This window comes from Artibeus jamaicensis, unplaced genomic scaffold (genome assembly GCF_021234435.1).
Source record: "Artibeus jamaicensis isolate MK-2021 breed Jamaican fruit bat unplaced genomic scaffold, CSHL_Jam_final scaffold_916, whole genome shotgun sequence".
NCBI classification, from domain to species: domain Eukaryota; kingdom Metazoa; phylum Chordata; class Mammalia; order Chiroptera; family Phyllostomidae; genus Artibeus; species Artibeus jamaicensis.
In genome coordinates, this window is record NW_026522059.1 from 9340108 (window position 1) to 9354374 (window position 14267).

Here is a 14267-nt window from a genome sequence, read left to right on the forward strand (position 1 = left end):
GGAGAAAACGTTTCAGAACACCCAGCAATTAACGATGAAAGAACACTTTCTGTGAAGCTTGTTGGGGCTGGAACAGGAGCCTTCAGAAGGCACTTGATGTGTTTTCCTTTATAAGGAAAAGGAGATGAGAGAACCTAATGCCACCGGCATCAGCTGGGGTCAGAGCAGTCAGCAGTCATCGTGCTGTGGAAACAGAATGTGAGTGCATTACTAAGTGTCCATCAATGCTAATACAGTTAAGCGACTGTGGCGATGAAGGACAAATGTGTAAGGATAGGAAAGTCTATGTGTTACCTGTTTCCTGTATTTAAATAAATCACCCTAAAACATCCAGAGATTATCCAACATGAAATAAATATTTTTAGGTTTATTGGACACATCAATTGATTCCTTCAAGCGTGAGGTGATTGAAATAGAGTTTTTCCACTAAAAAAATGGCCTGAAATTCTCATAGCATCTTATTTATCTTATTTACATTTTGTACCCTTTTCTCTGCCCTCTCTTTCATTTCTTCATGTATTCAAGCAAACATGAAACATGTATACTTATTTAAGGCAGCATTGCAGCTGTGTGTGAGAAAATACAGCTATTCATCTGTATTTTCTTATGGGAGACACATACCTACCAAAGTTATAGGTAATTTAGTTCTTCAAGAATTAATTCATAAGGATACCAGAAGGATTCTTCAGTCCAGGACTTTATGAAGACAATGAGAGGATCTCTGAGAAATGGTTGAAGTCTTACACACTTATTCACTCATATGCCGTGATTACTATGTGTCCTAGGTGGTCATTGTGATAAACTCAGGCAATATAAAAGGATGATAAGGCATCTTTCGTGCCTTCCGGAGGGTCCCGATTAGCAAAGCAAAGCTGGAACAAGAACCTAGAATTTCTGAGGATGAATTCAGGGCTATTTATAACTGTAATAACTTCAATGAAATATTTGTTTTAAAAAACCTTTTAGGGAAACTGCTGGCACCCTCATTCAGAATTATTGCTTAACTGTTTCAATACCAGGACAGCCTGAGCATTTGGAAACATCCTTCTTGACCAGAATGCACATGTTCGGTAGATGAGGGATCTCCCTGGAGTCCATCCAACATGACTGCTTTATGACCAATGCTGTATATAGAGAGCATTATATAAAAGCAAATAGGCCAGCAACCAAAAATAATTAAAACAATCAAAGTATTTAGTGTAGTGTGTCTCAAAAAAGGCAGTGGAAACGAAGTGGCAAGAGGGCTCGCTGTACTCCTGGAAGCCGGCAAAACTCCTTTTAAAAACTCCCTTTCTACTTATCACTTCCTTGCAATTTCCCGTTCACCTTCATACTTGTCTCAAATCACCTATTTCCCCACTACCTGCCCCTCAGAAACATCCCTTCATCCCTTCTCCCCACTTTAAAACAGCCATTATCTCCGTCCCACCTTTGATCTGTGGCTCAGGGCTTTTGCTTTGTTTGTAGGATCCTTTGTGTCTTGTTTTGATTTTTATGTAAACAAAGGAGAATCTAGCATTGACCTAGCAAGTCTCTCTCCTTTGGGAGATGTGAGAGAGAAAGGGAGGGAGGGAGAGAGAGACGATGTAAATGTTTATGATTTAATGCCTTTCCTTTTATCCTCTTCACACTTGGATTTTTAAAACTGGAGTTAATGTTGCATGTCCTAGCTTCAGGATGGTGCTAAAAGGCCCAATCTGCTTTTTCACTCACCTGAGAAATTGCTGCTATGCGGCTATGAGACCATACCCATCGGGCCTGGCTCTACAACAGATTCATTGGGAGTTTAACAACCTTAGCGGCGGCAGAAATATCCCCAGTAAATCCAAGTTTACGGATCTCACAGTATGGATTTCATGAGTGACTGTGCTGGGACAGGGTGGGCCGGTGACAGGGGGCTTCACTTCCTCCCTTCCCCCTCCCCTCCCCTCCCCTCCCCTCCCTTCCCCTCCCCTCCCCTCCCCCTCCCCTCCCCTCCCCTCCCCTCCCCTTCCCCTCCCCTCCCCTCCCCTCCCCTCCCCTTCCCCTCCCCCTCCCCTCCCCTTCCCCTCCCCCTCCCCCCCCTTCCCCTTCCCCCCCCCCCTCCCCCCCCCCCCTCCCCCTCCCCTCCCCTTCCCCCCCCCTCCCCTCCCCTCCCCTCCCCCTCCCCCTCCCCCTCCCCTTCCCCTCCCCCTCCCTTCCCCTCCCCCTCCCTTCCCCTCCCCCTCCCTTCCCTTCCCCCTCCTCCTCTTTCCCTCCCCCTTCCCCCTCTTTCCCTTCCCCTCAGATGGCCACACACTGAGTCTATACCAAAGGGGCTGTGGAAGGTGAGAGTTTGAGATGAAGGCTTTAGAATGATCTAGACTAAAAATAGACTGTTTTAATCATTGGAATGCTTAAAATGGCTGCTAACCAGCGAGAAAGGAAGATTCAACAGAGCAGTTAACAGTGTCAGTGAGAAGAAAACATTTCATGTTTTTGTACATCACCGGGGTTGAACCTGCACCTTCCGCTGACTGCACTGCTGACTCTGGTGGGCGCGCCCACGTGCTTGGCAGGGCAAAACCCCTCCTGTTTTTCTTTCTTCTTCCAGCTGAAATTTATAATAACTTTTCAAGTTCCAAAACCAAAAAGTCAATTTCCTTGAGTGGAAATGCTGTGAATTCATAGGTTATTCGAGCATTTGGCATTTTTACAACGTTAACTCTTTCCACCCAAAAATCTGTCAGTTCTTTCGCTTTATTCAAATCTCTTTATATATCTGTAGAATTTATTTCTGTTTCAGCTACATTCTGCATGTCTGAAGATTCATTTATTCACTCATTAAATATTTATTGCACATTAATGATGTGCTAAGCGCTGTTTTAGGTATTGAGGATATAGAAATGAAGAAACCAGACATAATCTGTGTCCTTGTGGAGTTTAAATCCTAGTGAAAAAGACAGAGAATGAAAAAAAAAAAGAGCTGTTTTTAATGATCACACCTTGGAATTTTATATACCTTTGCACTGAAAAATCTGTGTGTACATTTTGGATAGAACATCAGCAATTAAATTCCTATATAGATTATGAACAGGTACAGAGTTCGATTGATTTCTGAAAAGGTCTGAGACATATTAATATATTCTTGGAGAAGTGATCAGTTTTGACTAGATGACATTCAATGCCATCTTCGCGACTTGTTAGCTTTTTATTCAACTGTGCTGATCTTGATTTCCTCACCTATAAAATCCTGTGGTTCTAATCATCCCAATTTAGTAGTTAGCATAGGATTTTATCAGATACCACTTACAGTCCCACTGAAGCCCTTGAGAAATAATAATAAAAATGAATAATTATAACAGCAACCAGTATTTGCAAGTGTTTCCCACATTCCTTGCATAGTGCTAAGGCCTTTGTACTGGTGACCCACTTAATCCTCACACAAAAACCAGAAAATATGGTTGTATCCTGGGGTGGTAGCCAAAATATCTACCAGCTTGGGCACAGGTCAATCAGAAATGAAAATTGTTGAAACAGTTGTGAGCATAGGTATCCATTGTGTCACACCCATTTTACAGATGGGGATGTTGCGGCACAGGACCTTCCAAAAGCTGCCTAAGAACACAAGGCCTATAGGTGGCAGAGATGAGTTTAAATAGTCCGAGTTCAGAGACTATAAAATGAAAGAATTTTTTCTGCACTACCTCCCAATCTCAAGACGCAGCGAGGGGTCCTTCAACCTTTCATTTATTTCCTTGGGAAGCCCTGAGCCTCCCTGACTTGTCAGTATACCTGTGACCCACCAGGCCAAGCCGTCACAGCTGTTCCCTTACTTACAGCAACCACGTCTTCCACCAAACACGATTGTCAAGGTTTATTGGACTGAGAGCTAATGTTGTGAGTCACTCTGAGCCAAAGTGATTATTGTAACTGTAAGAGATAATAGCAGTTATTAAGAGTGATTTTGGTAAAAGCAAGCTAAAAATTGAGTTTATTTAAATAGTTCAATTAAGAGCAACATGAGAACCCGGGTGTGGAAGGAAGGTCTGCGATAGAGTGAAGGTGACATTAATGGCAAAGAAACCCTCACTAATGAAATGACATAAAATGCCACAACCTTGTCAGGTCCACTTCACACAGGCTCTTTGACAACAGGAGAACTAACAGGGAAGGTTGTTTCCAGAGGCAAAATAAATCATTATGATCGAGACACTGGGGGAGTCTAGAGACTGAGGCAAGTGTCTTTGCTTTTGCCTGCAAGCAACATGAAAATGGAATTTCTCGGGAGGAATTTCTACAGGCCCTTCCAGACTCATGCCAACTATGAGCCTGTGAAGCAGAACTGTGGTGTGTCTGTGTATAGTATGGTGTGTGTCTGTGTGTGTCTGCATGTGTATCTGTGGGTAGTTTGTGGTAGTAAGGAAAAAGATTTGATTTACCTGTTAAACTTCTCAAACACACATATGTATATACCTGCATCTCCTAAGTCCCTCATGGAAGAATGCGGACACAGGACAACAGCATCTGTGAAGCCTTCCCTGGCAAACCCCAGTGTGTATCTAAACACTGACCCACCTCTTCCTTCTCTAAGCCCATGTACTTCCTGTCCTGTCTCTGCTTTGACATTTAATTGAGCCTCTGACCTCCCTCACTCAACATGTTAATTATCTCTTGCTCACGCCTTATCTCCCCCACCAATACATCGGAAAATTCAATCTGGTCTACAGCACCGGCCCTCTGACTGACGTCAGGACGCTAACGAGTGTTCTTTGTTCTTAGTCCAAGTTGATAACCCCAATCAATCTTAGATTGTGCTCATTCAAGCCAGTCAAGCACACTCTCGGATCATAATAAAGACATATCTGAGACACTCCAATACTATTCGTGGCAGTTATCCATTTACTCAATCCCTATTTTTATCATCCATCCAATAACTCAGGGGTCCCCAACCCCTGGGCAATGGACCTGTCCATGCCTGTTAGGACCCAGGTCACACAGCAGGAGGTGAGCTTGAATGTAAAGCACTTAAATCATCACAAAACCATGCCCCCCTCCCGGTCTGTGAAAAAATTGTCTTCCACAAAACCGGTCCCTGCTGCTCAAAAGGTTGGGGACTGCTGCTGAATAACTGATTCTTTAAAACATGTTGATTACCTACCTACAGTCGCTATCCAATAGGAAAGAGTTAGGAATTAAAGGAGAGTTTAATAAAAGTGTGGCCAGGGGTTGTGGAAACCAGCAAAGAACGGTACAATACTCTTGGGTTAAAAAGAGGAACCCTTGTCACTCATGGGTCTGGAGAGCCAAGGAGAGGGATTGGGACCTGGAACCCTGAAAGGGGACCTGTGGCCTTAAGTAGACAGACAGAGGCAACCACGGTAGATTGACTAGAAAGAGCCAAGGGAGAAGCATCCCAACCTCCCTTTCTCCCCTTTATTCTCTTGCTGCTTCCCACTAGCCAAACCTGAGTGGAAACCACAAGATAAGAAATCCTGCTGATGTCATCTATACAGGTCAGTTTCCATGATACAGAGTTAGGAAGTGCAGAGTGGACTTGGGGGTGGGCATAAACAAAGCCATCCGGCACAGCCAGCATGTGCCAAGATCTGTGATGTATGCTAAAAATACAAAGGCATGTGAGTCAACCTTATCTTCAAGCAGCTTGCAGTCCAGTGGGAGAGAATCAGGACCACATGGCCCATGTGATGAGAGAGGTAAGAGGTGGCTGCCAGGAAAACACAAGGGAGCCCATTTAGGGGTCAGACATTGGCATTAGAGACTGAGTAAGAGTTCATCAAGAAAGGGGGTTCATGAAGCAGGAAAGCATGGCTTTCCCGCTGAGAGGATATTATAAACGAAGGCCTTAATATGGTCTGTTTTATCCATAAAGGCTGGATTCCAGGCTTTATTTTATCAATAAAGGCACAAACCATGGGTGTTAGAGTGGTGCAATATGAAAAAAAGAGCTGTGTGTCAGTCACCAAAGCTCAATTTCAAACAATGCAAGTTATCTGCTTGTATTTCCTGAACTCACCAGGAGACCCTGCTGGACTCAACAGTGTCCAGAAATATTTCTCAATATGTTTCTTTTCTCATTTTTGGGACTCACACACTGCAGGTGCTCTCAAACCTATCCCAAATAAACAAATGAAAGCAAAGACAAGGAAAAGCAATTCCATCTCTATCAAATAGGGCTCATTTCATTACAAATGGCCCCAATTAACTCTTTCTCAAAGGAAACGAAATTAATTAGTTCATGTGATTAATACATTGGGCGTGGGGGTGTGATAAGTCCATGGGTTGATTGACATCCTCCTGACTTCTGCTCTGTGCCAGTTCCATTCTCGCATGGCCTCTGACCTTAGGACCGTGAGGATGAGATGGAGCTGTGGTTCCAGGCTTTAGCCTCCAGGTTTGGATCCCATCTGTAAGCCCCTCACAGACCCTGGGATTTCTCTGTTCCACCTGAATGAGCCACATGTTTCTCTCTGAATCACTGTAGGCAAGCAGATATGCTCCACCTCCTAAGTCAGGGGTTCAGTCCTCCCCGGATCACATAAAGTGGGAACCAGGGCCCTGACTGGGGCTGCTCAGTTAGTTGGACATTGTCCCACAAAGAGAAAGATCCCCGGTTCAGTTCCTGATCAGGGCACATACCTGGGTTGCAGGTTTCATCCCCGGTCAGGGTGCGTATGAAAAACACCCAATCCATGTTTCTCTTTCGCATCAATGTTTCTCTCCCTCTCTTCCCCCTTCCGTTCCCCCTCTCTAAAAATAAACAAATAAATAAAATTTTTAGTAGGAACCAGAGATGGTAGACCTGCAAAAAACTAATTTGCTCATATTTTTCTGAAGATATGAGAGGCAATTCAACCAACTCCACCACAACAACCAGCCTCTGCTGTCTGCTATTTACTCCAGATTTTATTTCCCATTAACTATCATTAAACCTAAGAGTTGGCTTGGAAAACCAGGACACTTCTGGTAGGGAGGTTTCTGGGGTGGACACGCTCTAATAACAGCTTTTTTCTGATCACGTGCATTATGTCATTTCACAATCACAGCCACACTCTGACACAGCCGCATTTCCCCAGGTGTACAGATGATGCAAGTACACTTTAGAGAGGGAAGAAAGAGGCCTGAGGTCTATGGGGTTACGAAGAGGGAGCTCCAAGGTTAGATTTCAAGTTCCAAAGAAGTGCTACTCCTGTGCTGCGACACTTGATGGAAAGTGCCCTTTCTTTCTCTCCCTCCGCCCTCGCAGTTCTGCCTCTTCACCTGCCTTGGCTCACAATAAACCACGACCTAATTTTTTTCTCCTGCTCTCTAAATGTAACAATAATGAATTGACTTCATTATACATTTATACATGCTTGTTTAAAAAATCAAAAATGCCCACCAATAAAAAAACTAATGAAATCATCTAAAACAACACCACCTAGAAATAGTAATAATTAAAATTAAATAGCACTCAAAACACCTCACTGTATAGATATAGCTATGAGAATAAAAACTGTATTACTATCTTATATTCTGTACACTTTTGAATATTTCTATTTTTGGATTACTTCGCATGCTATTTTAAATAAATTTCTACTTTGAGTTTTCTTTTAATTTAGCAAAAGAAATTACACTAACATTAAAGATGTTTCTAGGCTTTGGAGAAAGACCTATTATCTACCTGACTAGTCTTACCATTCCTGTTGTTCAATAGGATTTCATCAGTTGTTTTTGCTGAGAAAGGCTCTTGTTTGAGAACACCTTCTTGTTGCTTTGTATCTGATGTACTATCTGGCAATGTTTAATTTTCTTTTAGAATCATGCAGACTTAGTTCCATTGTTGTCTGGCACTAATTGGTGCCACAGAGAACTTGTAGGTAAATCTGATTTTCTCCCTTATAAACAATTTCCTCTTTATTCCCAGGTGCCTAGCAGGTCTGTCTCATCTGAGTCATTATTTTCTGGGAACATACACTGCTATTTTGTTCTGAATATTCAGTGTTTTTTTTATTCAAGTTTTCTATTTCAAGTATACAAATGATCCTGTGATTTTATGTCTTTTGCACCATATCTATTGTTGAGTTTTTAGGAATTTCTCCATCTTTATAGACAATCAGTATGATATCACAGTTTTCTTTTGCCACTAATTTCAACTTTCTGATATAGCTTATCTGTTTCTTTTTATTTGTAATTTATATATATTTTCTATAAAGATACTGTTTTATTGTCTATATCCTTTCTCATATAATTATCTTATTTAGTCATCTTGGAACTCTTATTTGTCGAAATACATCTATTCAGAGGACATGTTCTTCTTTTTTGAGTTATCATTTCTTTGAGAGTGGATTCATCTGCCTTTTTCTTGTACTCATTTCTTAGGTTCATACTTGAGCATGTGTTTAGCAATTGTTACTTTGCACTGAGGTCATGTTATTGTGTTAATACACGTGTTAAAATGTGTCGTGATCATCTCTGGCTTTCCACTAAACTCCTGAGTTGTTTGGAATCTCTTTGTCTTCTCAGACATGATCTGAGGTGAGGTTGTTTTTGGGGGGGGGGGGGGGTGAAGGCAATTCCCACAGGCTCTCTAGCTCCATCTTTGTTGGTGTGTTCTTTTCTTTTATGAAGTATTTTTTAAATTTCTTGTATCAGTATTTATATCCTATAGTTGGACATATATATCTCATTTCCATGAGTGGATACAGTTACATTTTGCTCATTCTCCCATTCAACAGGAATCTCTGAGAAAACTGAGTCCTAGGAACAGCGTGTGTGTGTGTGTGTGTGTGTGTGTGTGTAGATCTTGAAATCTTCGAAGATAAAGCAAATTTTTAATGCTAGGGATTTGAAACAAAACCTTTCCTTGGCCTGCCTATTAGTAACCTCATACTAAGGAGCATTAATGAGACTCTTCTTCTAAGCAGTAGGGTCGGGAGCAGGGCTGTTGAGGACATTCTGTGTTTCCTTTGGCAGCCACTTCTACTCTTTGTGGACTTCACATTATACCTAGTCTCTTACTGATTTGCTGCTGGTGGATTTTTTGCTGACACTGTTTTGGTGGTGGTGGTGGTGGTGGTGTTAGGTCATAGGAAGCCAAGGTTTACTCTGCCAGCTCACCTACAAGTTTTCAGAGCCAAATTTCATGCTCACCTGCTGCAGTCATCTTAGTTCTGATTCTTGGCAAAATTGTTTCCCTGCTTTGTCTACGGGGTGTTCAGTCTCTTTATATGTACCATCATAGTCACCATCACCACCGAGTTCCATGCGTGCCTTCAGTCAAACTGGCCTGAGATAACTTTTGGAAGCAGGAATGTAAGCCATATGTAACATAAGAGGAAAAACAGATTGAGCTTTCTTCAACTCCAGTTTGCACTTGAAGAACAGAGATCTAAAGAAATGAAGTGGAAGTTATATCCACACAGCTGCTTCTTTTCCAAGGAAGTTCAAGATTATGAATGAAGCCAGTTTGGTACTAAGGCCTAGTTTACCCTCAGATTATCTCTGTGGTCTTGGCCAAATCATTTAATTCTTATAAAAATCATTTTCTTATACTTGAACATGGAATCATAACTTGCCATGCAGTATTGTGAGGCTCAGAAATAATTTAGCATATTACCTGGCATATAATATTTAATAGTCAATAGTTATGATGGATATTATCTGTTACTTGTAGGCCAGGGTCCTTTCTCTCAGATAGTGTCAGGGTATAAGTTATTATTAAAATTTGTTTAAATCATTTTTCCTCCATGTTGAAGAAATTCTTATTTTCACCTTAAACAAGAAAAAAAGAGTGGTTAATACTTATCATTGCTGTTTTTCTCTACTACATGCAAATAAGTAAAGACTGATATGAATGAAGCATGCTTAGTGGAATGTTCGGTTTGATTTATTTGCTAATTAGTATCCATTAGACTTTGAAGGGACAGGTGAATGATGTGTTCATACAAATGTCTGAAGGTGACCAAGCCGGTTAGGTTTTCGAAAAAAGGGCTCCTGCCCAGCAAGCCAGACACTGGTGAGGTGTGTCCTATTTGTGAGAATGCACTGAGAACACAATACAGGGTGCACTTTGCATGATGTGGGGGTAAGACAGCCCAGTGCAGCACAAGGTAAAAGGGCAGAGGAGATGAATGGTTGGAAAACATTGTCAAACAGAGGAGAAAGCTGGCATTCTGTCTGCATCAGGGATCCACCAGCAGTTTAGCTCAGGTGTCTCCAGTGTCCTGTAATCAAGTGGATTTTTCCAACACTTTGCTTTCAAAAGGAATCCAGTGCAATACAACAAATGTCTCCTGAGTGCCCTCTACACCCCTGCCATTGGAAATAGAAGATTCCAGACAGAATCCCTGCTGTCAGGTAATACATAGTCTAGTGGAGATGGCAATATGTGTATGAAGTAATCAATTAATTGACTGATTGTAATAAATGTTATCATGGAAATAGCACCAAAAGGAATAAATGAATTCTAAGTGTGTTTAAACCACATGCTGATTAATAAAGAAAATTTTGACACTTGCAGGACAGGGAGTAAAGTCATAATTAATTAAATTAGTATGAGCTTCCTGGGTTTTCTAAGGGGTGAGAGGAGAAGGGGGCTGTTGAATATCAATACTAGAAAGCTGCAGACTTCAGGTTGCATTTGGAGACTTTCTTGGGATGCAATGAACCTGTTGTATACATCGAACTGAGCAAACCTTGTCCTTTTCTCCTTGCACTTCTGTTAAGGTGGGTCCCGTGGCTACAGGCTATCGGGCACCAAAGAAACAGATGTCCTTTGCGTGTCTGAAGCAGGGAACCCAGCCCATGATGCGCTTATGTTTTAAGAGGATAAGTGATAACTAAATTGGGATAGGGAACTAGCCCCCTGACAATATGGTACCTGCTTTCACTCAATGGGTATGACAGATCATAATTAAACAAATAGAAAAGATAAGAGCAGATTGGAATGGATGCTGTAAAGGAAATTACAGGGGTGGCAGAGAATTTGGAAAGGACTCTTTAGATAAGAGTGTTGAGATGAAAGGAATTTGAACCTCAAAGGGGAAGACATTCTGGACAGAGGGGAAAGTAAATATAAGAATTCTACTACTGAGTATCTATTTAAAATAACCAAGGCACCAATTCAAAAGAATATATGCATCTCTATGTTCACTGCAGCGTTATTTACAGTAACCAAGAAAGGGAAGCAACTCTACTGCCCATTAATAGATGAGCGGATACAAAAGCAGTGGTACACATATACAATGAAATATTACTTAGCCATGAAAAAGAAGAAACTCGTACTATTTGTGACGGATGAAACTAGACAGTATTATGCTAAGTAAAATAAGTCAGTCAGAGAAAGATAAATGCCATACGATTTTAGTTATTTGTAGAATCTAAAGAGCAAAATAAACAAACAAAATAGAAACTGACTCATAGATACAGAGAACAGACTGATGGTGCCAGATGGGAGGGGGATGAGGGTGTGGTGAAAAGGTGAAGGGATTAAGAAGTACAAATTGGCAGTTACAGAATAGTCACAGGAATGTAAAGTACAACACAAGGAATATAGTCAATAATAGTATAATAACCATGGATGGTGCCATGTGGGTACTTAAAATACCAGGGACCACTGCGTAAAGTATATGATTATCTAACTACTATGCTGTAAACCTGAAACTAATACAAAAGAATATTGAATGTAAACTATAATTGAAAAATTAAAAACAGTTCCGAGGTGACACAGTGTTGGCATGTTGAAGCAACAGAATGAAAACCAGTTTGGCTGGAATATAGTTATTGAAGGGAAGGCTTCAGTTAGAGGAAACTGAAAATGTCAGGAAAAAAATTCAGTAAGCATTGCAAGTCATGGCACAAGTTTGGGTTTTCTCCTCAGAGAAATGAGAAGCCACTGAATCGTGTGAGGCATTGTTGTAAAATATTCTGTTTTAGGCTTTAAAAGGCATTTGGCTGCTGCGTAGCAGATGGCGGGGTGGGCTGTCTCTTATGAACTGAGTGTTACCACCATGTCCTTGTAAGGTTGGTAAGTCTTTCTCAGAATCACCTTCTATGTTAGGTTTGGGGCTAGATTTTGCCGAGGAGTGCCAGGTCTGTGGTGTCTGGAAAGTGGACGTGAATTGGAAGCTTCATCTCTGGAGGCGATGGGAAACAGATGCGGATGCAGGTGTGAGCACCAGAGCAGCTTCCCGGCAGACTCCTGAAAACCGCCTGCTTGGTGGCTGCAGGACTGAGCCTGCTCCTGAGCTTCTCAGACATCTGAGAATTATAGCAACTCCAGGAAAGCGTCAGAAAACCACCGAATTGGATCATCCAGGCTGAGATCTTCGGCGTGGACTTGAATGGCTTCAGCATCCCTCTGGCATCTGCCCCCACCTCTCAGCATTTCCCTTTGTTTCTGCAATGCATAGAGTAGTTTGTTTCCTGACTGATATAAAAAAAATATTGTAAAGGATTAGAAGCTGTGAGAGGACATATGACATGATGGAGTAGCAGGGAATAATGATGGATTTGAGACATAATTGGTAGAAGCACAGAAAATATTAACATGTGGATGGGATGGGACAGTGAAGTAAGAGAAAGAATGGAGGATATCGTCTATGTTTTCAGTGTGGTTATGGTGCCATTTAATGGGATGCAGAAGTTTAAGACTGAACAGGTTCTATAGGTAGATAGATAACCTGCCCTGCTTGCTGTGGCTCAGTGGATTGAGCACCAGCCTGCAAAGCAAAGGGTCACCAGTTTGATTCCCAGTCAGGGCACATGCCTGGGTTGCAGGTCAGGTCCCCAGTGGGGGGCTCATGAGAGGCAACCACACATTGATATTTTCCTCCCTCCTTTCCCTTCTGTCTAAACAAATAAATAAAACCTTTTAAAAATTATAGATAACCTAAGAATGAGGGGAAATCTTTGAAAGAGACATAGCAGGTGAAGACCATGGGCTTCCTGAAAAGACTTTGGGTTTCTGGGCCTGAGAGGGATGCAGAGGCTTTTGACTCTAAGAGTCAGTTGGGTGAAGACATATTTTCACATTTTTATGCCTGGAGAGTTTAAAGGACCAAAGTGCATTAAAGGACAGGAATCAGGAAGTGGACTTGAAGAATCTCAGGAACAGCTCACTTGCGGGGAGATGAGGTTATCTTGAGCTGAAGAAAACAAAGTTCAAATCCCAGCTCTTCCACATACTAGCTATGTGTCTCAGGGGATGCTAATTTCTTGGAGCCTCAATTTCTTTATCTGTGTATTAGAAATAATTTTAGCATCTACCAAAAACACCAAATTAAATTATGAGTATTGAATACCTGGTCATTAACTATAGCCCTCATCCATCCTGAGCAACTGCTAAGTACTGGAGATGGAGCCAGGCAATTTGTACATAAATGCTCCTAAAAAGTTCGGATGCCACTAATCAGATTACGAGGGGCGCTGATCTACTCTGGGGAGCCAGGGAACATTTCCTATTCAGTGATGTTTGTGCTGAGCCCTAGATGTTGAGTAGGAATCAACTAGATGTGTATAATGGGAGTTTTTGTCAGCAGGTTAGGGGATGGAGATGAAGAGAATCCCAGGTCTCAGGTGTGACATCTCTAAAAACACTGAAACAGGGTGCAGAAACATACCTTTGGTGCTCAGAAAAGGCCAATGTGGCTGGTGCCGAAGGCCTGAGGGCAGAGAAAATAAGAAGATTTTTGGATTCTTTCTCCCTAGTCCCATACAACTCCCAAGAGTTAACTACAACCAATTTATTTAAAGTAGATATTTTTAATCAGCCAAAATCATAGTCATTACTTGGAAAGAACTATTATCAGGTTGGTTTGATAATAATAAGTCTGATACCTTTTTTCTGTACAATGGCTCTAGTAGTGCTTAGTTGTCTTTAATTTCATTTAAAACAATTTGGTTAGGTTGTATTATGACAGCTATCATATGAGCATGCATTAAAAATTTATCAAAATCATTAAATTTTTGTAGCCATTTTAATATTGAAGGTGGAAGAAAATATGCAACATTTTTGGCAATTATGCTTCATTATTTCAAGAAAGGTAAAAACACAACTAAAACACACAAAAAAAGGTTTGTGCAGTGTATAGAAAAGGTGCTGTGGCTGATTGAACATGTCAAAAGTGGTTTGTGAAGTTTTGTGCTGGAGATTTCTTACTGGATTATGCTCCATAGTCAGGTAGAGCAGTTGAAGTTGATAGTGATCAACCTGAGATATTAACTGAGAACAATCAATGTTATACCATGTGGGAAATAGCTAACATACTCAAAATGTCCAGATCAATAAAGTTATTGGTGAAAATGAA

The 14267-nt window shown here is 41.4% G+C and overlaps 1 long non-coding RNA gene across 6 annotated transcripts in view; it reads right to left on the bottom strand.

The window, feature by feature from the left end:
* Positions 1 to 2266: 2266 nt before the first annotated feature.
* Positions 2267 to 14267, bottom strand: part of LOC119064832 (uncharacterized) — a 48572-nt gene continuing 36571 nt past the window's right edge. For 2 of the 6 annotated variants that reach the window (XR_008390777.1, XR_008390775.1), the window contains one exon: positions 2267 to 6729. This is a non-coding gene — a long non-coding RNA (uncharacterized LOC119064832). The remainder of the gene's footprint in view (positions 6730 to 14267) is intronic. The other 4 variants (XR_008390778.1, XR_008390780.1, XR_008390779.1 and 1 more) reach the window with 4 other exon arrangements.